A 27,555-nucleotide genomic window follows, 5' to 3' on the forward strand; every position below is an offset into this window, starting at 1 on the left:
TAGAAACAGCTTTATAACCTTTTCCAAACTGATAGAGCTGAATTACTTTCTTTCTCATTTGTTTCTGAATTTCTTCGGATCTCAGCATGATGTCTAGCTTTTGAGGATCTTTTGGTCCACTTCACTTTGTCAGGCAGGTCCTATTTAAGAGATTTCTTGATAGTGAACAGGTGTGGCAGTATTCAGGCCTGGGTGTGGCTAGAGACAGGGGCAAACACTTTTTCACACGGGGCCATGTAGTTTTGGATCTTGTTTTCCCTCAATAATAAAACCCTCCATTTAAAAACGGCATGTTGTGTTCACTTGTGTTATCTTTTACAAATATTTAAATTAGTGTGATGACAAAATTTAATGTGAAACATTAAAGTGTGACAAAATTCTAAAATCAGTAAGGGGGCAAACACTTTTTTACACCACTGTACAAACACACACACACACACACACAAAACATGCGTGCACACATACACAAAACATTTACACACACATTAAAGAATTAAGGCACCCTGTCACATTATTCTTACTTATTAAACAAAGGAAATCAACAAAAATTAGTATTTCATCTGAGGAAAAAGCAGCCTTTGCCCGAATAGCGAGTGTTCAGCTGAAATAACTCAATTAGACATTTCTTGTAGCCATCTACCAGTTTCTGACTTCGACTGGAAGAAATCTTCAGCTACTCCTAAATGCAGAATTCTTTCAGCTGTGTGATATTTCAGGGCTCAAACTCTCAGTAGGATTTTAGAGCTGGGCTTTGACTTAATAGTATATTTTGGGTCTAGTTCTGCTTTAAATCTTTTGACAAATGGTCTCACATGCACATCAAGCACCTTCTGATACAATGTAGAATTCATAATGGGGTCTATGATGGTGAGCTGACCATGTCCTGCTGCAGCAAAGCATCCCCAAACCCCAACACTTCCACCTCTTCACTCTACACTAACTGTCCAGTTTCCACCAGTTTAACAGGAAACACCACCATGTTGGTCCACCTTTTAGATGCAGGGTTACAGGCTCTCCATGTACAATTCATCCTACACTTACACAGTGTTTAGTTTCCCCCTCCATCAGTGGATTACTTTGTTCAACCAGTAGCATCTTGTGTGTGTGTGTGTGTGTGTGTGTGTGTGTGTGTGTGTGTGTGTGTGCCCCTCCCTCCCCATTAGTCAAAGCTGGTGATTCGGTCTACAATTTGGAATAGTAAGAAATCAGTACTATGTATATGCATTTTAAAGCGAGCAGAAAAAGATGACCGTTGTTGTGGTATATAAAAAGAGAGAGGGAGGGACAGACAGAGAGAAAAGAGAGATAAAAGATAAGCTAATTGATTGAATTCAGGACCAATAATAGACACCCAAGGGCTTTCAGTGGTCAGTGGAGAAAAGAAAACCCCTAGGACTTGTTCTCCTAATCTGCTTTATGTGAGTTTCAATGCTTCTGATTTTCTCTCTCTCTCTCTCTCTCTCTCTCTCTCTCTCTCTCTCCCTCTCCCTCTCCCTCTCCCTCCCTGTGTTTCTTTTTTTAGATAATACGATTGCACTCAAACACATGAACAGAATGCAATTTCACTCCCGGGGAAGCTGCCCAGATCCTGAAAGATGCTTGAAATTTAAAAAAGAAAAAAAAAAAACCACCTCATACAAGCCTCATTTATTTATTTATTTATCTATTATGAATGGCTGGTATTCTTTTGTTTTTATTAATAGCTGGTATTCATTTCGAAAAAGCAGGTTAATAAAAAGGAATGAGAGTGTAAAACCTTGAGTAAAAGAAAACATATCGAGGCGTTAGCAAAACAGGGAAAAGAAGCTGTTAGCGCATCTCATTCGACCAATCGGCACTCAACTAAATGTCTAAATAAGTGCAGAGAGCACACTGAATGACAGGATCTCAGAGCACTGAAACATTCATATTAGCAAAAATGTGTCCGGGTTCCGCTCCGGAATGGAACGGTCGGTATTAATGCATGCGGTGCGAGATAATGGCTTTCTTTTGCTAAGGGGAGGCGAACACGGCAGAGCTAGTTGGTGTCAAATTGTTTGTTTATCTCCTTTATTATATTGTTGGTTGATATACACAAAAAATAAAATAAAAAAAAAAGAATAAGAAAAAAAAAAGAAATAATATTTTCTACTTTTCTACAACATTGCACTCGAGAGACTGCTGAATCAGCAAATGTGACCTGCAGGTTTTGGTTTATTGAGCGTTAAAAGTTTGTCACTTTGAGAGTTTGGTGATGGATGTGTACTGGACCAGATCAAAACTACGCAGCCAAGATCTGAACCGGCAATGTGTGCCTGGGTCTGTCCAATACTGAGCGTCAGAGTGTTAGAATTTCAAAAACCTTTCATTCCTCGTCCGACGGTCGGAGTAGTAAACAAATGGTTTTAAAATGTTCATTAGCTCCCGTGTTTCTTTATTTTTTCCTCAGTTCAGATTAAATTTGGGCCTAGAATTACTAAACAATCCTGAAAAATCAAGTGGCTCATCAGATTCCAGATTATGTACAAGAACTACATGTCCCACAAGTCCCACATTATATCTACAAAAGTTTGGGGACACATAAACATAAGATTGTTTTTTTGAACATCCCATTCCACATTTAGCTCAATTCTGCTGTTATAAAAACATCCACACTTCTAAAAAGATGTTCCACTAGACTCATTCATCCACAAGGGTGTTAGTAAAGTCAGGTACTAATGTAGGCCTGGGGTGCAGTCAGCGTTCCAAATCATCCCCCAGGTGTTCAGTAAGGTTGAGGTCAGAGCTTTAAAGCAGGACACTTAAGATCTTTCAATTGAATAGCATATTTTCATGCCATTTGCTTTGTGCACTGAAAGATTTTCATGCTAGAACAGGTTTGGGTCTCCTAATTAAAGTGAAGAGGAAAATCTAATGCTACCACCTCCAAAGACCTTCTATACACCTGTGTGCTTTCGAATTTGCGGTAAGGAGGACCTATATATGGCTGGGAAAAGTCAGGTGTCCCACTATTTTTGCCCTATAAATGCATCAGCTAATTATATAAATTATATTAAATATACTAAGAGAAAAGACAAAAATAAAATAAAATCAATAAAAATATGTTTTATGAGTTTACTCAGGATGTGTACATGAAAAATCAATCAAAAAAGATCAGACACATTTTGTACCAAATGTACTGGAAGTGAAATAATTTTCATATCACATTTCATGGGTTGATGCATTCGTTTTCATTGTATGTATTTCCAACTTTCAATTTGCATGCCTATTCCAAGACTCCCAATCTTAAATACCCCTTCTACACACAAACACGGATGTGTGAGGCACTCCTCTATGGAGTGACCACTATTCCCAGACAGCTATTGTTCATGTACACACCTGCCTGCATACACAAGCCCATTTGTATACACACACAGCATACACAACAAGTTAAATTGTGGAAACATTAGCAAAAATAAATAAATAATGCAGGTACAAAAATGTATTTTGCCTGAAAAATTGAGTCTGTACTAACCATAAATTTGGGTAATGGATGATAATAGACTTGAAATTGCAGTCAAGGAACACATTTTATACACCTCTAATATGAGTAAATAACCAAATCACCATGCTCGTCTTCACTGGTGTTCCTTCACCTGCTAGATCACCTACTTAAAATACCCAGCATCTGCAAATGTTTGTGGACACCGGACTATAAAATTCATGTGTGCTTTTAAAACATCCCATTCCACATTTAGTGCCCCTTTGCTGTTATAGTAACTTCCACTTTTCTGGGAAGAGGTTCCACTAGATTTCAGAGTGTTTGTGATACAGCTACAGAGGTGTTAGTAGAGTCAGGTACTGATGTAGGTGAGGTGAAGAGGCCTGGGGTGTGTTTCAAGTGTTCAGTAAGGTTGAGGTCAGAGTTCTAAAGCAGGCCACTCAATATCTTCCTCTCCAAACCATGTACACACCATATTTAAATGGAGCTGGCTTTGTGCAAAGTGGCTCCCGGCTCCTGTCGAAGCCACAGCATTACCGCTGCCTTGACGCAATGATTCGGAACAGAAACTTTCAAATCGACATCACATCATCCAATGTACATCGGGAGCTGGGAAACTGTGGATCAGAGTCCCAATTCATTCTTCATTAGGGGTGAGGTCGGAGCTCGATAGCAGGTCACTCGAGATGGAGTTGGCTTTGTGCATAGAGGCATCGTCATGCTGGAAAAGGTCTGGGTCTCCCAGTTCAAGTGAAGGAAAAAGTTTATAAGATGGTGGTGAGACGCTGTGATTTGAGGATACACAGGACTAAAAAGGAGTCATGAGGCATGATCGAGATGGTTGGACATGTGCAGAGGAGGGACATGGGGTATATCAGTAGGAGAATGCTAAAGATGAAGCTGCCAGACAGGAGGAAAAAGGAAGGCTAAGGAGGAGGTTTATGGATGTGGTGAGGGAAGACAGGTTGGTTTAAAAAGAGGCAGATGTTGAGGACAGGGTGGTATGGAGATTGATGATCTGCTGTGGCGACCCCTAACGGGAGCAGCCCAAAGAAAACGGCAACGTCCAACGACATCCTTTACGTTTGTGTGCCTCCGACATTCTGGTAACATTTCGAGAAAGAAGAGCATATGGCTGGAATATAAATCATGCGTCCCAATAGTTTTTGCATTCAGTGTAGTCTTTGTAGTGCACTTAATGCATAAACGTGTGGATCTTCCCACGTTTCTTCAAAATCGCTCTTCAGGATTTTATGCATGAATGAAGCCTCTCACCAGATTAACGCGGACCTCACATTTTCTTTTGCGCTCTAACATCACACTTGATTGACACTTGCGTTCTAACTTCAAACACTTGCGAACTGGTAGCGAGGAAATCGGCTTTTCGTGGTCCACCAGTCGCCAAGTGCTATTTATGGACTGTGCTTATGGAAAAAACATCCCTCATTTCTAGAGTTCTGGAAATCCATTAGCGTTTGATAACAGCACGGTCTTGTGCAGCTGCATGTATGACATGCTGGGGCAATTTGTACACTGTACCTGAAAATGCCAAAATGGCCACAGTACCAGGAAACCTAAATGTTCCGAACTCATAATATCGTAGTGGCTAGACATTTTTCTGCATTCCCTCTGTTACTGAGGTGGTGAAACAAAATGTCACAAACTTCTAATTGAGTTTAAAATGAGTCATTAGTGTAGATCCCTGTGATATTCTGTGGATAAAAAAAGCAGACTTTTAAAACCCATCAATACTCTCATGCTGGCTCGTTTTGTTTGTTTTAAAAACACAAATGTGGTTTAAGATCCCAGTTTTGGAACCAGTTGCAGAAGTGTAAAGAATATTGTTCTTGGTGTGGTTTAGTGGTTGAAATGTTAGACTTCTGACCAGAAGGTTATGGGCTCAAATCCCAGCACTGCCAAGCTGCTACTGGTGTGTCCCTGAGCGAGGTACTTAACCCTCGACTGATAAGTCGAATATAAGACGCAATGGATGATGCCGTCATTTATAAATAAATGCTTTAAAATGTACATTTTCCATCACCATATCAATGAAAAATCCAATGTGGCAATGCAAAGTTTGGACTTAGGTCCCAAACTGCAATGCAGCTCCACAACCTAAAGGCTCTTTTCCTAGTTCAAATAAAGAGGAACTTTCATGCCACCACATCCGAAGACGTCTCATACAGTTGTGTGCCTCTAACTTTGTGGTAACTGTTTGGGGAAGAGTGATATAAGGATCTGATAGATGTCCTCACAAGGCCAACTCTGTAAGATATTCCAGTCAATGTCATATCTAAAACCTGGAACAATAATATAAATACATGTACACACACACACACACACACACACACACACACACACACACACACACACACCCCATCCGTGTTGGATTTGACAACATGCTGTACTCTGACCTAGTTGAGCCCACATGCCTTTCTAAAACCCCTCCTCTCATTTCACACACACACACACACACACACACACACACACACACACACACACACACCTCTCCTCTGGGAGTGGGTGCCCTCACACTCCCAGCACCATCTGGTGAGGTTGCCAGAGCACAGAAACATGCACTTCTCTAAAGTACACACTCCAACACCCGGCGAGAGCAGAGAGACACGACGCCAAACTCTGTTCACCCGCAAACGCTATTTGCGCCGAATAAATCTCATGAAGGACACAGAGCTTTTTTTCTTGTTTCTTGTTTCTTTTTTTTTTTTTTTTTACTTAAACAACTACAGAAACCTTGTTACTCTTCAAACCTCTAGAATGGAGAAGCTCATCTCCGAGTCGTGGACTTTGTGATATTGGATTCTATATAAAAACCCTGACTCATGTGGTCATGAAAGAAGCAGAGATGAACAGATGGAGGGGCATGTGTGCCTTACCGTGTAGGTCCTGATAACGTTCTCGGCCTTTAGTCGCTCCTCTCGGTTATCCTACATACGCTTAATGTCTGCTGTGAGTGTCCCTCTCCGCTCACCCCGTAGCTGTTTACAATGCAGATCAGGAGTAAACCTGCAAATCAGTACAATTATGTTATTTAAATGTAACAATTGTGTTATTATAATAATAATAATAATAATAATAATAATAATAATAATAAATATTCCAGAACTTTGTTCCTAAAGAGCTTCTTTTCGATTCTTTTTTTAAATAAATTGTTTCATTTATTATTAATTGTGAATTTTTTTATTTTCAGTCATCATTCAATTCTTTACACATATAAACATAATCAATAAATATACACACATACAGCAATCATTTCATTATCAAGGGACAATATTTTATAAATAAAACTTGGATATATTTCAGTCATGGTGCAGCAGTGCATATTTACCGTCCACCAAAAAACTCAACATATCAACCATTATTGTCAAAATAACTGGCAACAAAAGTGAGCACACCCTAAATGAACATGTCATAACTGTGTCCAAGGTGTCAAGATTCTGTGAGCATCATTGTTATTCAGCACTCCCTTAATCCTCCTGGGCCTGGAATTCACCAGAGCTGCACAGGTTGTTGCTGGGATCCTCTTTTACTCTCTATAATGACATCACGGAGCTGCTGGATGTTAGACACATGGCGCTTCTTCACCTTCCGCATGAGGATGCATCACACGTGCTCTGTGGGGTTCAGGTCTGGAGACATACTTGGCTACTTCATCACCATTACCTTCACCTTTACCTTCAGTAAGGCTGTTAACATCTTGGCGGTGTGTTTGGGGTCAATTTTATGTCGAAAACTGCCAATCAGCTCGAATTCTGAAGGGTTGGTGTCATGTTCCACTTCAGAATGTCACAGTACATGTTGGAATCCATTTTTCCCTCAATAAACCGCAGCTCCCCAGTACCAGCAGCACTCATGCAGCCTCAGACCATGATGCTACCACCACCATGCTTGACTGTAGACAAGACACTCTTTTGCTACTCCTCACCAGAGCGTCGCCACACATGCTGGACACCAACTGAGTCAAACAAGTTTATCATAGTCTCATCAGACCACAGGACATGGTTCCAGTAATTCATGCTCTTGGACAGGTCGTCTTCAGCAAACTGTTTGTGGGCTTTCATGTTGTCAATTCAATTGTAACTCTTAAATCCTCAGAGAGTATTTGACATGAGGTGCCATGTTGAACACCTCATGTCTAATACTCTCTGAACTGCTCTAATACAAGATACACACATTTGTACAGTCCTGTAAAACAGCGGTCCCCAACCTTTTTTGGGCCACGGACCGGTTTAATGTTGGACAATATTTTCACGGACCGGCCTTTAAGGCGTGGCGGATAAATACAACAAATTAAAATGATACGACCGGCATAAAAACTGGCATTTTCTAAATATAATAATAAACGTGAATCCACTGTGGGTTTTTTTGTTCATTTTTTTTTTTCAACCCGGGGGTTGGGGACCACTGCTGTAAAGCAGACAAAAACATGAAAATGAAGATGGTTACACGACGTACAGATGTTAAGGGGGTGTACTCAATTTTGTTGGCAGTTTTTTAGACAATAATGGCTGTATTTTGAGTTATTTTCAGAGGAGAGTAAAGCAGTACTTCAATATATAACAGTACACATTAACCTGGGCTGCCCATTAACCATAAACTACTTGGACCACATTTGATAATACCGACAACTGCGGAGAGTGAGAACATCCCACAAGAGCTGTACAAGAGCTCAAATCCTCACACTTGCCCATTTTTCCTGCTTCTACCACATCAACTTCGAGGACAAAATGATCACTTGCTGCCTAATATATCCCACCCACTAACAGGTGCTGAACGGAAGGTTGAAGGCGTTCAAACCCCAGCATCTCCAAGCTTCCACCCTTGGGCCTTTGAGCAATGCCCTTAACCCTATCTGCTCCAGGGGTGCTGTATCGGCTGACCCTGAGCTCAGTCCTAAGCTTTCTACCATCACTGTGCCATACTGTACATGCAATAAGTAAAAGCCTTGTTCATTCTTTTTCTCTCTTTGATTATTATTATTCTTATTATTCAAAGACTTTGTTCCTAACTCATCCTGTGCTCCTCTGAAGTATGAAAGGCTTTGATTTTCTATATACAGCAGCTTCAAGTCACACACATTTTCCTGCTTTCTTCTTAATTCGTTTTCTTCGCTCGGCGTTAGAAATGATTTGGAGCGATATGTTGACAAACGGAGGGAACAGCTAAAGTCTAAAGGTACTGCAGCTGTGTGTCCGATCTAATTATCAACATACGCTGCTGAAAGGAGGAAGATCTCGTCATATGTCTCGATTTTGTGAGCGTAACTGAATTTGAATGCAGAAGTCTACAGCTGTCTTTATCTCAAAATGCCTGGCAGCATCATCAGTCTGTGTGTGTGTGTGTGTGTGTGTGTGTGTGTGAGAAATGAACATATACACAATGGGATAGGTGATGAGGAGAAAGAGAGAGAGAGAGAGAGAGAGAGAGAGAGAGAGAGAGAGAGAGAGAGAGAGAAAGAAAGAATATTTCTATTAGGAATTATACTTAGGAAACGATTAAATAATATTGTCACTGTTAATCGTTAAGGAATTAAGCATGTGTGCTAATATAAGAAACTAATCAACATTTCCAGGGTGCCTATACAAACAACAGAGAAACGTGTGTGAATTTTTTTTATGTATGCACTAGTAAAACAAAGTAACCTTTAACGTTTTAAAGGGTTGTTAGACGATCTTACAGCCGTGTATTCTGCGCCATCATTTCAAACGCATTGCTCTTGGACGAATGTTTCTTGGAATCACAAAGCAGATGGGCGAGTGATCAATTCCAGCCGGTCCAGTGTGACGTTTAACTAAATAAGACATAACCGAGTGTGCTTTCCACTCCAGGTACCTCCTGCTCCCGGAATCATAAGCACGATCCCACAGCTCTTTATTTTCCCCCGAATAGGATTTTATGTGACGTCTGAAACAAGAAATCAAGACGCATGTAGACATGAGAAGTGTGATCAAGCTGTCGGTCAGGATTTAGTCAGGCTAACGATTCATGTTTTTCTAAAACCCTCTTTCAATGGGCAAATCGATCGAGGCTCCGAATGATAGGCGAATCATGAGGCGCTTCGAGGAAAAAAAAAAAAAAAAAAAGCACGAGATAAATAAAGTGCTGGCTTTGTAAGGTCTTTGAAAGGTTTCTCGAGGTAACTTGAGAAGGAAAAAAAAAAATTTAAGTAAACCATAGAAGGTGTTTTTTAATGCGACACTGAGATTACATAAAGGACCTTCGCTACATGACGGAACGAGCCGCTATGAAATAAGTGCAACAGGAAATACACTAGATGGACCGACGTTTGGGATGCGCTGATCAAAAAGCAAACATGGATTCTATGAACATTTCCCCATTTGGCTGATAGAATAGCCTCCATACTTTTGAGTAGATGTTCTACTAGATTTGTGGAGATTTGTGCTCATTCAGCTACAAGAATATCACTAAACTCAGGTTTGAATGAAAGGAATATTAAATTCTACATCATCCAGAGATTCCAACTTTGGAAGAAGGTGGTAGCTTAGTGGTTAAGGCATAGGGCTTAGACGCTGAAGGTCATGAGTTCAAATCCTAGCCACACCATGCTGCCACTCCTGAGCCTCTCAACAAGGTTTTTAACCCCATAGCTGCTCAGTAGTATGGGGAAGTTTGAAGAAGAAAGCATATAGCTTAAAAAGTTAAGTGTCCCAATACTTTTGTCCATATAGCAGTTTTCTAAACAGCAGCTCCAGTGGTGCTTTTGCCCACACGGGTCTGCAGACACTCAACACTTATAGAGCGGAAGAAAACCTCATTTATGTCACAGGACAATTTCAGAAAATGTTCATTTTCAATTTTTTGTAAATGAAGAAAGAACTGATCAAGACATGCTGTTTTTTGTGTTGTGTTGTGGGTGCTGATGCCCCTCGTTGCAGCACGACAGTTCTATGAAAGAACGGTCTTAGATACTAGTAACCATTTCCTCGCCTTCCAAAAAAGGAGAAATGGAAAGTCGAGTATCATGGTTTGGTTGAAGCGAATGCCAGTTTTGAAGAAGACCTTCTTATGAAGGAAGTTGAGAAAGTTCTCAAGAAGTAAACACTAAATTCTAAAAAAAAAAAGGAAAAAAAAGGCAAAATAAAAGGTTTAAAATACAGCAGTTTCTTCAGAACAGTCATTGTTTTACTCAAAAATTAAATGACCAGTGGAACATTTACAACAAATTCAATAGCGCCAGATTTGACTAAGGTGCTATACTGTATTGTCTGCATTCAGTTTTAAAAAAGAAATACAAATTGATACAACTGTTATTTGTAAATATGATTTCTTGCTCAAATTTCTCAATAGGAAGGTGGCAGTTACGTGGTTAAGGCATTGGGCAACAAATCGAGTTTAAAACTCTGCCACATGAAACTGCCAATCCTGGGCCCCTGAGTAGGGCCTTTAAACCCAAAGCTGCTCAGGTGTATAAATGAGATAAATCGCTCTGCATAAGAGCATCCGCCAACATGCTGTAAATGTGAAGGATTTAAAACAGGCCGAATTTATGCTGTAGTTTCTCTTCAACGTATTTCGTTATTTGGGTTTGTGGTGCTCCTGAACAACCTGGATGTAAAATAACTGGTCAACCATCATCCCATAATCCATCAGTGGCTTTACCTATCGATCTTTCTTCACTCTGAAGTGAATTTGGATCACTTTTCAAAAGCAACAAGAGTGTGACACTAAACAGGAGCCCCACCTGTGTGCGGCCCAGAAACGCTAGATAATTTTTCTGCTTCCAGTATTTCCAGTTGTGAATCCAAAAAACGAATAAACGCAATGTGCACAGTTCCTCGTTCCTTCTGGTTATTCAACATTCTCCTGCCAGAGAAAACAATTTTACGTAAAGTACATTACGCCACGTTCAGCGTTAAGACATTGAATCGGTTACGTTTTGATGTCACTTTGATCTTACGCTTTAATGCTATTTTGTTCGTTATATTGTGTTGCATATGTGATTTCGTGTCTTCTTGGTTCCAAATTTGTGTGTCTCGAGTCTCCTTCCCCGTTCCTGAGTTTTTCCCGGTGCAGGCTGTGTACCTTCTGGTCATTTGATTTTTATGTTAGAAAGAGAATCTGCAATAATCCAGAACAAAAACAAGTACATATCCCATTTCTTTGTGGATGCATGGAGAAGAAAATCGAAGGGAACTAATACAGAAAAATCAAAAATGTTAATTTGACACAGGAAGTTTTTTTTATGCGAACAGGGAAACGTGCCAAAATGAGTGGCTACTTATATCATAACGTGGTGTTAGAAATGGTGGAAAAAAGGAAATGCCATCTTCCTCAATATCAGAGTATTTAATGCCTGACTGGGGAAACAGTGGGGTTTTCAGCAAGAAACGTACGATTTTGTGTTGAACGCTGCTATATATAAACCAAACAAGCTCCGCCCACTTCTGCCATGAAACTACTGTGAGTTTTTGCTTCTGCAGTTCTGCAATTTGACAAAAAAAATAAAAAACTCAGTATCAGTTTCACTTTGACTTTCTTTTCCATGCACCAACGAAGAAACTGGAAAAGGAAATGTTTTTCCCGCAGGTTTGTTCTGGAGTATCCGAAGAAAATTAAAAATAGAAGGTCCTTGATCATTTTTCAGATTTCTGAAATGCAAACTGAATGACCGGAAGCTACTCGGGACCACAAACACACAAGCTAATGTATTATTAGTTAAAGCAGCAATCTGATCATTTATTTGAATGTAAAAATTGTAAAAACATTTATACCAATTTTTTATTTCAGTTGGTGGAAAAAAATAAAACATCCTAAACTGCATGACGCAATTGTCTGTGTTATGTTTAATACCATCAGAATTTCAGAAATGGATTCAGGAAAAAGTGTGCCGGTCTCGTTTATCCGAGAACAGTCATAAACAATACAGGGCGTGTTGACAAAACACAGAAAGAAATTAATTATTTATGAGGCATGATTTGCCCATTGAGCAACACGAGAATGCAGGATGCGAGTGTGAAGCTCTCAGAGAAGCTGAATAACACACTTAACATACACTTTCACAGTAACACCAATACACTGGGTTTCGTTTCCTGGCAGACATGAACAACTCTGGATACTGGAATATTAAATAAAACACCAGGATTGGTGCATCAGCCTCTTGTTCTTGGCTGAAATGAATAGAAGCCTATCAAATGTTGTAGCCCAGGCTCAAGGCTGTGCTCTGTGAGATGCTTTTTGGCACAACACGGCTGTAAAGAGTGTTTTTTTGAGTTACTGTAGCCCTCCTGACAGCTCCAAACAACCACTCGCTGGATGCTTTTTTCCTCCCTTACACCATATTTATTCAAACTCTAAAGCTCGTTTGAGAAATTCTAAGGAGTTCAGCAGTTTCTGAAATACTCCAAATGAACCTGTCTGCCATTAAATCACCGTTTCCTCATTATTGTGTTTGATGTGGACATTAACCGAAGCTCTTGGCCTGCGAGTGTATAATGTTATGAGTTGCAGGGTAAGAGGAAGGTATACATCAGGACTCTTCTCTGTTCTGGCACCGAGGTGGTAAAATAAACTTTCCCCAAATGTCAGAACAGCTGAGTCACTGCCTGGTGAAGACCTACATCTTCCTGAATCACTTAAACACCTAGCACTTCTTTTATCTGTTTGTTTTTTGTCTTAATTATAAAAAAATATATATCTTTTAGAGGCACTGATTTTATTAATGCAGTGACTAATGCAAAATTCAGTTTGATAATTTTTGAACAAAAATAAAAATAAATAAATACAAAAGAGGCGAAATTCAAACCTTCTACGCAACACACATTTATTCACGACGTCCTTTCTTTACTCAGAAAAAAATAAAAATTAAATTCCAATGAAAAATTATTTTAAATCACTAAATATTTGTTTCACTGATTTGCCTCAAATCGAGCACAGAAATCCACCATGATGCACAAATCCGGCAATTAAAACCGTCCGTGTGGAAACATAGTAAAAGTTCAGTTTGGCGTCCTGATGATTACCGTAATTTAAAACAACATATTTTCTTTCAAACATTTACATGAATGTTTTGTCTTCGTGCTCGATGTTCAGTATGATTTCACTAATAATGAACATACATTTGCATAAAGCATCCATATTTTCCATGCGCATGTTGATTAGAGTATTAAAAACTAAAATTTAAGGTACATTTAGAACAGAAATTAAATGTTTGATTCAATATTTTCGATTGGCAGCTCTAAGTGCCCTAGTGAATCAGTGTTGATATATTCTTTGATAGAGTTTTTTTGTACATTGCTTTGGATCTGCTAAATGCCGTAAATATAAAAGTTGTAATGGTGCCACGTGATTAACTGACTGGATAAATGAAGGTACAGATGTTCCTGATAAAGAAGATAAAGTGAATAATGTGCCTCCTATGCATATTAGTATTTGTATCTGGTTCCAACATATAATTTCATTCCAAACTATTTTTTGTATTTGATGATAGTAATAATAATAATAATAATAATAATAATAATAATAATAATAATAAATGACTATTAATGAATGTATTACTACTATTATCATCATCAATACTAACATTATTAGTGTTACTATAAAAATAATCAATATTAATAATATCAATAATATCGGTTTAAATATATCCACAACATTTGATTTGTCATTTTCTTTCTATATGATTTTGTTTATACTGAATTGTATATGTAATATTTCCTCTACACCTACATCTCCATTAGACCACAGAGAGGCAAGACAGCAGTGGTCTCTGACTGCATCATATTTTCACATATTAGTCATCTCTGAAATAAAAACCATTGAATTCTTTGAAGGAAAAAAAAAAAAAGAAAAAAAAGAAACACCACCACAAAAAGCAAAAGACGTTTCGTATTTGACAGATACATCCGTTGTAATGACTCATTAATATCAGACCCATTAACCAACTGATTATATAGACATACGATTACTGCGATTTTCCAGGAAACAGTTGCATAAATGTGCAACAGTTTTGTTGTCCATTAGTAAACAGTCAACAATGACGGATCTTTAAAGAATGGACATTCAAGTGTCGCTGAGATGATGATGAGTTCACTTTTGAACTGGTTCCTACTCAAGGTTTCTTCCTTTTACCTTCTCAGGGAGTTTTTCCCTGCCTCAGTCGATATGAATGAACTTATAGGCACTCATTTATGATGCTCAAATATTCTCAAATTAAATATTGAGATATTTAATCTCTAAAGCTGCTTTAGGATTCGTGTCCATTGTTAAACGCGCTATGCGAATCGAACGGAATTGAAATGAATGAGCTCTTGTCAAAACGCAACCACGCAGCGATTGGAGAAAATGTGGTGTGAAAAGCCAAGTGATTAGAACAAATACGTTTAATTAAAATGACTCATACCATGAACTTTCTTTCCTCCAAATGAGAAAATGAAAGTGTTATTTTTTTTTTTCAGCCCACGCAGGAGGCAGGCGCTCTGGAATCAAATGGCGTGAATCCGCTTGTGACCTCGCACCATTATTCCTGTGTGCCTGTGTTTACATATCAACAGTAAACTGGTGGCTTTACCTGGAAACACCAGAAGTTGCACGCTTGCACTCTATACACAAACACGCACACACCACAGTACACACACACACACACTCACACACACACATGCGTGCGCTTAAGGTCATGACCTTTTGCAAAATTTAGGGGGGTTGAAAGGACACAAAGTAGTGACACAATCACACACAAAAGCAGCACCAGTTATGTACAGACTAACGAGACTAACACGGCTCTTTCACTGTCTTCCACACCCCAGTGTGTTAATGAGAGCCTTGGAGGCTGTGGCACAGAGGGGAAAGCAGGCCTGATGGAGTAAAGCCTGATTAACACTAATGAAGGATGCAGTTCTAATGTCTGGCCCAAACACTGGAGCTAAAGTTTGTGCTTTACAATATTAAAAAACAAAAATAAAAATCTCATAATTGTGAAAGGGAAGCCTAAGCCATTTAATGAGAAACTCGTTTATAATATATACCAAGCAAATAAAGAATACACAGCAATGCACTTGGGAAGATCATTAAGGATGTAATTGGAGTTACTCACAGCACCTGATGTTAAGATGCTATTTTCCTTATTGTGTTTACATTAAAACATGAAAAGAAAAATCTAAACATTCTCATAAATGTTTAAATCATGTTCTCTGTGTTCTTATACGATTTCATGCAACAAGTAGTTGCCATGGTAAAGGTGAAGAGGCTTCCTATATATATATATATATATATATATATATAAAAATAAAAAAATCATACCGAAATTGTTTAGTCTCTACCTTAAAATTTGAGCGCATTTCTTTTTTTTTTTTCATTAACCTTTAAGACATACACAACTATTTATTTTTATAAATTTTCTTCTTTATAAAATATTTTAGATATTATTTAAACCAAGCAGGCATTTAATTTTAAATAGTTTTAAAATGTAAACTCCTAATGTTCACGTTATTAATATAAAAAAAATATATAAAAACTGTGTTAATAAAAAATAAAATAAAAAAAAGTTATGTTTTGCATTTGTTCCCCCTAACTGTATTACTGCCTCAAAATGGCCTCTCTGTGCAGCTGAATATATCTATATTATAAAATACATACATAATCACCAAGCTGCCACACTTGGGCCCTTGAGCACGGCCCTTAACCCTCTGAGCTCCAAAATCAGACCTTGTGCTCCGACCCCATCTTCCTAACATCAAGCAGGAATTTCACTGTGCTGTATTGTACATGTGACAAGTAAAACGCATCTTTTGTTTTTTATGTCAAACACATTAACACTATGAAGCCACCGATGAAAGCATCATGATATGTAGCGGGAATTACACATCTTTCATAAAAAGAAAATAAATGAAGCCATTTTGTTTCTATAGTTCACAAAAAAAAATTCAGCAAACTAAAAAACATCCTTTAACCTTCACTTATGAGCATGAATAATTGGTGGTAAACCAGAGGTGGACCGTAACAACGTAAATGTAATTTGTTATTGTACTTTAGTAGCTTTTTTTATGTCTCTGTACATTTTTTTTTTGAAGTATTTCCATTTGGGGAGACTTTTACTTCACTACATTTACAAATTCAAATATCGTACTTTTTTTTTTAATAAACTACATTTCGCATAATCGGTCGTTTCTTTTTACTTATGAGTGGATAAAAACAAGTCAATCACACAGCAAGCCACCAATCAGGGTAGAGCACCAGCTCTGTTTTAAACTTGTTTTGATTGCCGCTTGGCAGTGGTGGATTTAGGCGACAGGGCATCCACCCGAAAAAAAATTCAAACAAATTTACTACTCATTCGCATGGTCACGTCAATTATTATATTATGTCACGGTCAATGAACCTGGTCGGGGTTCGAAGTGTGCACTCACCACCTGGAGAAGTTCCCTCAAAAGCTTAAAAACCTCAGGAGCCCAATTCAGAAAAAGAAAGAGGACAGAATTAGAGGGGAAACGTGCAAAAAATAAAGTGTGTATGCAGCTCTAACACTCATCTCATTATGAGGATAGTATAAGTTAATGCATTAAATGAAAAAGGCTTATAACTGTATATCACTAAGGTTATACTGTGTTGCCTGATATGCTTTTACACATAAAGCAACAATATTTCTTTCAGCTCAAATAACATTATAATTTATAGTAAGTTGTTTATCATAATGTGTGTATCAACAAAACAATTACAACCTAAAAAGTTTAGTTGGATTGTAGTTAAACAGCACTTATTGATTTGATTACCTTTAATTGAGGTGATGTCATAAAGGTATCTGGGGAATCTCCAGTGCAGCTTAAAAGGCTCATTTAAAAGATATATATTATAAGGATATAGATGTTGATTGTATCTACTGGCTACAATTAGCCAAGGAGTTGTACGTTTCTTGGTTCTGAGAGTTTGATAAATTGTGCACAATGACGTGTATTTAATTGTGCAATAAATGCATTTAGGGTGATATTTCTACATGAAATGAAGCTCAGAAATGTATCTAAATTTGTGGACTGCTCTAAGATTATGTCTTACTCATCCGGTGACGGTAGATGAAGCAGAGAAACTGCTTCAAAGCTGAAACTAATTACTAGGGAAGACGTTGGGTCATGGCATGGTTCACTCAGGGCGTCATTCAAGCCTGAGTCATTTCATCTTCAAGCAGAACATTTTGAAAGAAATAAATGATGGAGAAAAAATAAAGATGGAAGAAACTCCTGACTTGCCACAGTATAGTACTTGGATACTTAAAAGGCAAAAACCTTTGTACTTTTACTCAAGTGAAAGTTTAAAAAGAGCACTTTTACTTTAAAAGGAGTCATATTCTAGCTACTGTATCTCTTCTTTTACTCAAGTACATACTTTGTCCACCACTGCTGGTGACCAGAAATAAGCGCACTTTACAAATATAGTATACAGAAAAGCATCCCAAACCTTTATGGGATACAACAGCAGTAGACAACACCAGGTTTCCGCTGCTGTTAGCCAAGAACATGAATCTAAGACTAGCATGGACGGAGGGTCACTGAAACCTAGTCAGCAAGTTGAGCACTCTCTCGCTCTCTCTTATGGCATTCCGTTATAGTATCGGCCTCATACTGCCTTGCACTTTCCCATAGCCCTGAACTTTGGCCTTTGGGGGGTTTGTGATGTGCCAGGGTTATGTAACTGCTGATTCTACATTACCATTCCTCATTCTGCCCAACACTGCAGCTCAAATACCATACACAAATCACATGCCCCGAAAAATCATTGCATGCAAGAGAGCAATGCACGAACCCAAGCTACACAAGTTACCTTATCCATGGTAACGGATACGTCTCTCAAAGTAACTGCATCTTGTGAGAACTTGGGGACACATATTGACACATTTGAGTGTCTTAATTTTTAATGCAGAGAGCAGCAGGAAGATGAGATAAGATATACCTTAATTCGTCCCACAGTGGGGAAATTTCTAAAAGCAGGTACAATGTCAGTGCTTACACTAAATATTTAGATTTTCCCATTACTAGTGGTAAATTTAAGGTTATGTAAATAAAATGCAGCATGAAGGCACAGCAGTCATCTTTGCAGTCTCAGTGTCCTATGGGCTCCGGTTCTGTTCCGGTATGTTACGATTCTCAAATCAGTTTTAGAATATACAGGTCATTGGCCATTTTACTTTGTAGATTTCATTTGAAATCTAATCTCGTTACATGAATCTATAAAAATAAGTATTATGACCCATGGCTAATGCACTTAACAGTGAGCTCAGTTGAATTCTGTTTGGATACTCTTGAAATATACCGTAATTTCCGGACCCAAATATAAACAGCACGCACTGAATTTGAAAAAGATATTTATTTTTAAAATAAATAAGCCGCAGGTGTCTACACTGAAACTAATGAACTTTACACAGGCTTTAACTAAAGACAGTGTCTGTTACACGGCTTGTATCTAAACAGTAGCCTTCCAAGAAAGTCATTGTTCACTGTCTTCCACCTTCCTTTCACTATTTCTCTCGGGAGTTTTTCTTTTGGCATCGTCGTGCGTTTAAAAATCACCATCGGTGAAGCTTTTCTCCCAATGCCGTGCAGCTCAGAACACAGGTGAAGTGCTTTTTCATGCCCGGTTGTTTTCAGCGTTACGAATGGTTCTCATTTCCTGTAGACAGTCCGAGTGAGTGGCAGGTCAAACGTCAGAGGAACATCATCCATGTTTATGATGTGGTGTGGCCCGATTCAGTGGGAGTGCATCTGATTTAATATAAGAGTTTCATTGGTTCACCTGAACCTGTTCGGCAATTTCATTGGTCTAATGTTATGGGGCAAAATTTTTTGGCTTGAAGTTTGTGAAACCGGGAAAAACCCAGGAAAAATCCATAAATTAGCCGCTTCATTGTTTAAGCCGCGGGGTTCAAAGCGTGGGAAAAAAGTAGCGGCTTATAGTCCGGAAAATACGGTATCCAGACCTACACTGGAATCCACCTGTGCCAAACTTGATCGATCGGTCGGGAACAATTTAGAAAAGTGGCTGGACAGTGCATGGTACATTGCTTCAACAATGCAATTGTACAGATGTTGGACAGTGTGTGGTACAGAGGTTGGACAGCGCGTGGTACAGATGTTGGACAGCGCGTGGTACAGAGGTTGGACAGTACATCGTACAGAGGTTGGACAGTACATCGTACAGAGGTTGGACAGTGTATTACACAGTGGCAAAAAGTGGTAGCTCAGTATAAAAAAAAAAAGACACTTAATCCTCAATTTCAGTTGCTAAGTTGTATTAAATAAATAAGAGTATTAGAGAACAAAATCTCCAGTCTACAGAACACTTTTTGAACTCCATCTGCATTCATTTTATGAGGACAACGAAATGAATGGATAAACATTTGCCTCCTATTTTCATATTCAAAGGCAAAAAGTACACATTCAAATGTATAACATGTAGATGTATGAAAATGTACTTGCTAAAAGTAGTTCCCCTGAGACTCATCATTCTGCTGAACTTTGAATATTACTATCAAAGACACTATCAAATACTATCAAAATCCGCTACAAACTCGAATAAATTCATTCTTCCCGATTTGCTGTTGTGAGAACACGAGATCAAACCTGTATAAGTAAAACCAACAGCTATAAATGAAGGCAAGATGGGTCTTTTAAAGGCAAGAAAAACGAGCATATACAGTATGAGCATAAACCTCCATCACCTGTCCTTCATTTAGTGACCCAACACAGTAAAAATCCTCTGCTGATCACAGACGCATGCTGTGGGCTCACAGAAATAATCAGGAAAATGAAATTAAGAATCATTCGAGCAGTCATATGTACTCATAATGAAATATTTAGGCACTAAGAGGAGACCCGTAAAAAAAAAAAATATTATGACAGTATAATTGTGTGAGAGAGAATGAGAGAGAGAAAGAGTTGCTCTCATGGTAAAATGCTAAAAAACTCCAGAATTGATTGCAATTCATAAAAAAGCTTTCGGGGAGGTCCCATGTTAATAATATTGAACTGTTAAAAACTAAAGCAAAATCCCTAGATTGATATTATATATTATTATCTTAGATTCCACCAAGCAATTGATTTTATTAGAGCTCACTGTGCCCTGGGAAGAGCACATGGAAGAAGCCAACGAAAGGAAGCGGACTAAGTACCAAGAGTTAGTTGAAGAGTGTAGAAGGCAGGGCTGGAAAACTCGTTGTGAGCCACTGGAGGTGGGCTGTAGAGGTTTTGCAGGGCGTTCACTCTGCAAAGTACTCACTCTTCTAGGAATTACTGGGGAGGCAAAGAGGAAGGCAATTAGAACCACCAATGAGGCCACAGAGAAAGCCACTAGATAGCTTTGGATTTAGAGGGCAGAACCGTGGGCAATTGCTACTGGGACACTGGGACACGGAGTCTGATCAACCCCGGCTGGGTCGCCTGGACGAGGGTGTCTGATGTTGAAAGACCCGAAACACCCAATGACCCCAGGATACATCACTGATGATGTGTCCCAGTGCATCTGCATGATATAATTTGTATTATAGTATTATATATATCAACACCACTTATAAAAGGGAAAGTTTATAGGACTGTGGTGAGACCTGAGATGTTGTATGGTTTAGAGACAGTGGCATTGACAGGAGGTGGAGCTGGAGGTAGCAGAGCTGAAGATGTTGAGGTTTTAGTTGGGAGTGGCGAGGATGGACAGGATGAGAAACAAGTTTATTAGAGGGACAGTACATGTAGGACGTTTTGGAGACAAGGTGAGGGAGAAGAGATTGAGATGGTTTGGACATGTGCAGAGGAGGGACATTGGGTATATCGGTAGGAGAATGCTGAGGATGGAGCCACCAGGAAGGAGGAAAAGAGGAAGACCAAGGAGGAGGTTTATGGATGTGGTGAGGGAAGACATGCAGGTAGTTGGTTTGAGAGGTCAGGGGAGGTTAAGAGGTTTGTAGAGGACGAGGGGGGGGCTCAAAAAAAGAAGAAAAAGAAGAACTACTTATCACCTCTGATGTTGCGCTGATATACAAGAAAGGTAAAAGACTTCAACACCAGGCGTAGGGTAACAAACTGTAACTCTGAACAGCTCACTGACTCCTGCATCTGATCTGCTTTTCCACTTCACACCAACTGATGCAGTTTAAGGTTCCAGACAGAAGCATATACATTTTTAATAACAACATAACTTATGCGTGCACACACAAGTTCAAATGAATGCAAACAGCGGCCATTTGCAATTACCAGAGGCATATATTATTTTTTATCAATTACAAAATGTTCGAGATTAAATACATATAGAGAGAGAGAGAGAGAGAGAGAGAGAGAGAGAGAATGACCACTTGCTTTCCTTCTTGATTTTAGCATGAGCTCCCTTGTTTAAATCATTCATGTTTTTCATGCATTTCTGCCTCCTGCTTTGTAGCAGCTTTGCATCATGAGGTCACCTCACTTACACCTGCAAATCAAATTAAGTTAAAGAAAAGAAAAAGAAAAACGCTAAAGCTAGAGGATTGAGTTTGCAGTTTGACCTTGTCCTATGATTTACTCCCTGATTTGTTTTAAAGGTTTCTTTCAAAGGGCAGTCAGCGATTTTCAATAGTCACAGAATCTGAAATCAATTTAAATATACAATACATATACAAATTGGTAAAAAAGGCACATGACCCAGTCCAAACGATCAGCTTTATCGACTGGCTACTTTGTCTAAAAGGTGAAAATAGAACAGCACATAAAAGCAGTACATTTTGCTCTTATGTACATTTGCACAAGTCTGGAGTTCGGTTCGGTGCTGGGGCAACTCTCAATTGAGTAAAGATGTGCATCAGTGAGACTTTTGACCATTAAAGAAAAGTTGCTAACACAGATAGGAACTTCCAGATACAGCATGATCTTCCGCAGACACAAACTTCCACAGACACAAACTTCCAGATACAGTATGCACTTCCATAGACACTAAGTTCCACACACACAAACTTCCAGATACAGTATGTACTTCCACAGACACGAACTTCCTGATACAGTATGTACTTCTACAGACACAAATTTCCAGACACAGTATGTACTTCCAGACACAAACTTCCACAGACACGGACTTCCAGATACAGTAAGTACTTCCACAGACACAAACTTCCACAGACACGGACTTCGGATACAGTATGTACTTCCAGACACAAACTTCCAGATACAGTATGTACTTCCATAGACATGAACTTCTAGATACAGTATGTACTTCCAGGCACAAACTTCCAGATACAGTATGTACTTCCATAGACATGAACTTCCACCGACACTAACTTTATTCGAGCTGGTGGAGTTGGGGCATTAAAAATATGCAGCACCCACGGAGACAATACGATATTACCTCGTGGGCCAGATAAAACAAATCCACATTATGGAAGTGGCCCAATTGCCTTGAGTTTGACATGTCTGGTAAAAGGTATATGAAGTATCCTCTTCAAGCATCAAAGCTTTCTGTTAAACTTTTACCTTGTAAACAAACCAAACAACACATGAAGCGATGGAACAGCAGCAGAGAGGCGACCTAGACATTTATATTCCAGGATTTATATGGATTAAAATGAATGTAGCCTTGAAGGAAAGTGAACTTCCTTTTTGTTACTTATAATACTGTTTAAGAAGCCAAAGAAGACGCAACATTCTGTCAGCTTGTTCAAGTGCTACACTGAAGATTGTAAGGTGAAAAAAAGAGAAAAAAATGTAGACAGAATAAATGAAAAAAAGAAAATGTAAAAAGGTCCAGATGTGTTAGGAATAATGGGGATGGAGAGACGGTCTGACTTTCTGCTTAAGGGCCAAGATTTCATCCCTGATCATGTTTTGAGGGTGTGGTTGGGAAATAAATACAAAATGAAAGCTGTATTTGTTGGAAATTTGGAATCGATAAAATCGCTAATAATCGACGATGAAAAAAACACTATAGGATTTTTGAATTTTTTAACTACACTTTTATATATAAATACACAGAATTAGGGTTTGATATACAGTGGAATCCGCTTATCTCACCCTCGGTTATCTCGACAACCCTATTAAGTCGACGTTTTTGAAGTGGAACCGCCAAATTCTCGCTTTTTCTAAGCATTTTTTATCGGTTATGTCGAATTTTTAAATTTGCCATTTAACGTCGGTTATCTCGGTTCAGCCACAAAAGAACTCGCGGAAGTGGCGGAAAAATCAAGCCTTACATCTGCTACAGGTGTTGTATTGTATACTGGTGAATCTCTGCTGTTAGTTAGTGCTAGTGTTCTAGCTTTGGGAAGAAAAGCACAGCCGTTGAGAGAGTGCCGGTGGGAAGACACGTACCGGGATACGCATGAGCGATAACAACGACCGCCGTGAACCAACATATACCAACAATAATGGACAGTGAGAGTGTGGAAGTTTAAATAGGAGCTGGTGATGATGATAAACGAGCACCATATGTGCGCGATTGAAGCCGGGAGCTTCAGAGAAAGCGGCCGAGAAAGCACCTCACATGCTGAAGGGAGCCGAAGGGGGCATGGCAGGTGGATTCCTGACAGATAAACATGTACTGTATGTATTTTTATAGCATGCCTTCATCAAACAAATCGCGGCAACGCTGTTGTGTAAAAAAAAACCTTCAAAAACACGTGCATGCACATTCTCATTTATTAACGCACATCATGTACATAAAGAAATTTCAAGCACGTTAACATATTGCCGCCATTTTGATTTTCGTTTATCTCGATCATCGGTTACCTCAATGCTTTTTGGCAACCCCCTAGGACATCGACATAACCGGGTTCCACTGTAGTTATAATAAGCAAAACAACTTATTAAATCTTTTAAAATATTTATCTGATTAAAAGAGAGAGAGAGAGAGAGAGAGAGAGAGAGAGAGAGAGAGAGAGAGAGAGAGATTGTCTGATTAATGGACTATCAAAATAACAGTTAGTTGCAGCCTCGGAAATTTGTGTTTGCTGACTTATAATCACTCACTGCACCTTTAATCCATACCAGACATTAAACAAGATGTTTTTGTGCATTTGTCTTTTTAAAATCATTTGCGAGCTCAACAATGCCTGAAAAAATAAATAAATCAATGCTAGACATTGGAAAGGATTTTGCAATCCAGAGAAAAACCAGAGTGAATAAGGGATTTCCAATCTTTACTATCAGACACCCGGGATTTAATTAAAACTTCCAAAGCTCCAAGATGGATCAACCTGATGCTTTTTATTCGTTTATTTTTTTTAGCGCGTACTTCGGCAGCTGGTGCATGACGCAGCACTTGCACTGGCAACTTGTTTACAGCAAGCGGAGAGGAAGAAACGGAGAGAGAGAGAGAGAGAGAGAGAGAGAGAGAGAGAGAGAGAGAGAGAGATGGAATATGCTACAGCATTACTACGCAGTTACTTTGAAGAAGCTACCGGCTTCCTCAGAAAGCTCTCTGAAAGTCCCTTATCTCCTCCCTCGTTACATTCGTTGCTTCATTTGCTGTGCGCTCGCGAAGTTAGATGCGCCATTACTCATTTATCAGTCTGACATTTACAGTCTTTACTGACTTCAGTGCTAATTTAACACACACTGGGCCTAGACGTCAGTTTAAAATACACACTGCTGGAAATGAAAGCATGGGGGGAAAAAAGAGAGAAGGAGCAGGAGGAGGAACAGATGAGAGGAAAGGAGAAAGTTCCACTGGTCTGGGAAGATGTTCCACTAGATTTTGGAGTGTGTTTGTGTAGATTTGTGATGATTAGACATGTTAAAGTCAAGTACTGCTGTAGGATGAGAAGATCTGGGGTGCAATCGGGGTCCCAATTCATTTATCCATAAGGCTGAGGTAAAAACTCAGTCGCAGGCTATTGAAGAACTTCTACTCCAATCATATAAAGCATAGAGCTGGCTGTATCATGCTGGAACAGGTTTGGATCTCCGAGATCAATTCAAGTCAAAATGTAATGGTACTTCATCCAAAGACGTCCTATACAATTGTGTACCTCCAGCTTTGTGGTAACAGTTATGCAAAGAAGCACATATGGCTGGAAAAGTCAGCTGTCCCAATACTTTTGTCCTAATCTACACAAGTCTGGATGTAAATTGGCCACTTCGCAGTTTTAATGACTTCATGAATTACTTACTTCATGAATTACAGACCTGAGCTCGGGTCTGGAGTTCCGAGTTTCAAAAGCAAGCTAGTGAAGGGGCTTCACTTAATCACAAGAGGTGCACAAAAGGGAAGTGTGTTTCACTTAGTTTCCTTACTTCAAAACATTTTTCAACTTTAAGGGTCTTTGCATTTTGGGGAACATTCACATATATTATTCTATATTATTATTAATATCTAACTATTCTCTATATTTCAATCGGTAATATTTTACTTTTTACCAGAAAAACACCCCATTCCTCGCTACTTCAGAGTAAATACATGAATTGAATGTATTAAATGAGTAGCAAGACTACAGGCATAAACCTACAGTTCCGCTAAGAGTGTGTGTGGAGTCCTTTTAGTGTAACGATACAAAACTCTCTGAATTGCAGCAACACTTAAAACGTTCACTATATCAACAAAAGTATTGGGACACCTGACTTTTCCAGCCAGATGTGCTTCGCAAACTGTTCTTCCAAAATTGGACACGCAGTTGTATATGATGTCTTTGGATGCGGTAGAATTGGATTTTCCCCCCTCACTAGAACTAGGAGACCCAAACCTGTTTTCAGCATGACGATGCTCCTTGTGCACCAAAACAGCTCCATGAACAAATGCTTTACATGGGTTACAATTAAAGACCTTGAGTGACCTCAAACCTATGGGAGGAATTGGAATACCCAAAGCACCCCAGGCTTCCTCATCCCCAATACCTCATCTTACTAACACCCTTGTTGGCTGAATGAGCCCAAATCTCCACAAACACACTCCAAAATCTAGTAAACATCTTCCCAAAAGAGTGGAGGTTACAGCAAATGGAGACTTAATGTGGAATGGGATGTTCAAAAAGCACTTACGAATCTTATGGCATCCACAAACATTTGTCCATATAGTGTAATTCTCATATATCAGCACTTTTAACACTTAATTTCAGAAGCAAGTCCTTTTGTACTTTTTACTCAAGTACAAGTGTAAAAGAAGTAACTGTTAATTTACTTGAGTCATATTTTAAAAAAGGGGTTTGTACTTTTACTCAAGTGGAGGAATGGGGTATTCACCCCCTGAAAGAAATAATTAGCACTGGGTATAAGTAAGTGTGTGTGTGTGTGTGTGTGTGTGTGTGTGTGTGTGTGTGTGTGTGTGTGATTATGTATTCCCACCCCATGTCTGGTGCTCCCGGGAATGCCTCCAGATCCACCACAAATATGACCAGGTCAAAGCGAGTTCATTTGCATCATTATAATCTCAACTCAAGTGCTTTTGCTTTATCTTTTGCTTGATTAAGATGTACCCATTGTAAAGTCTAGACATGCCGACCCAGGAGTTAATAATTGAACAGTACATTCAATTTAGCAAAACAGAGGAATTTACAGTACCGTACTGTAAAAAATATACAGCATATACGTATGTGGCAGGGGTTTGTGAGTGGAGGGCGGTTTGTTGCATTGCTATTGTCATCCTAAAATTAAAAAATCGTACAGTAAGTCAATCAATCGTCAGGGACCATTTGTATATGTTTGTACATGTGTACCCTAAATTATTAAGATTGTTTAAAAGCATTTTTTTAGGGGTGAAGCTTTAAAAGTAAAGGCCCTGCCCTCTTTCTGGGTACCACCAAATTAATGCTTTAGTGTGTTTCCAGTTAAACTGACCTGATGATCACCCGAGGTGATTTCTCTAGACTTCAACATTTTTTTTCCCCATAAAGGACAACTCTCTGATCTTAGCTTCAGTCAGAGCATGCAACCTTGGAGGAGCCATGGACAATTAAATGCACGTTTAGATCAATTTCTCTTTTACAGCATCAGGAAAATTTGTTTGTTTCGGGCCACACAGGGGGCTTGTTAGTTCTCTATAGACTTGTTCCGAGCAGGTCTCTGAAAGCCTCAACTTCGGTAAATGTTCGAGAATGCAGAATGACTTGTTTCCAACCCTCCCTAAGTTCTCCTACACTACCTCATTTCTACAATGTATCAGATTTATAGCACTCATGCTCACCTACAAAG

General features: G+C 39.0%; 1 protein-coding gene across 1 annotated transcript in view; it reads right to left on the bottom strand.

Moving 5' to 3' along the window:
* The window catches only part of stat5a (signal transducer and activator of transcription 5a), a 95,177-nt gene that overhangs the window by 49,199 nt on the left and 18,423 nt on the right, over positions 1-27,555 (bottom strand). The window contains 1 exon segment of the mRNA XM_046866036.1: positions 6,355-6,484. The gene's annotated coding sequence lies outside the window, so the exon portion shown is untranslated.

Source organism: Silurus meridionalis, chromosome 14 (assembly GCF_014805685.1).
Source record: "Silurus meridionalis isolate SWU-2019-XX chromosome 14, ASM1480568v1, whole genome shotgun sequence".
Taxonomy (NCBI): Eukaryota; Metazoa; Chordata; class Actinopteri; order Siluriformes; family Siluridae; genus Silurus; species Silurus meridionalis.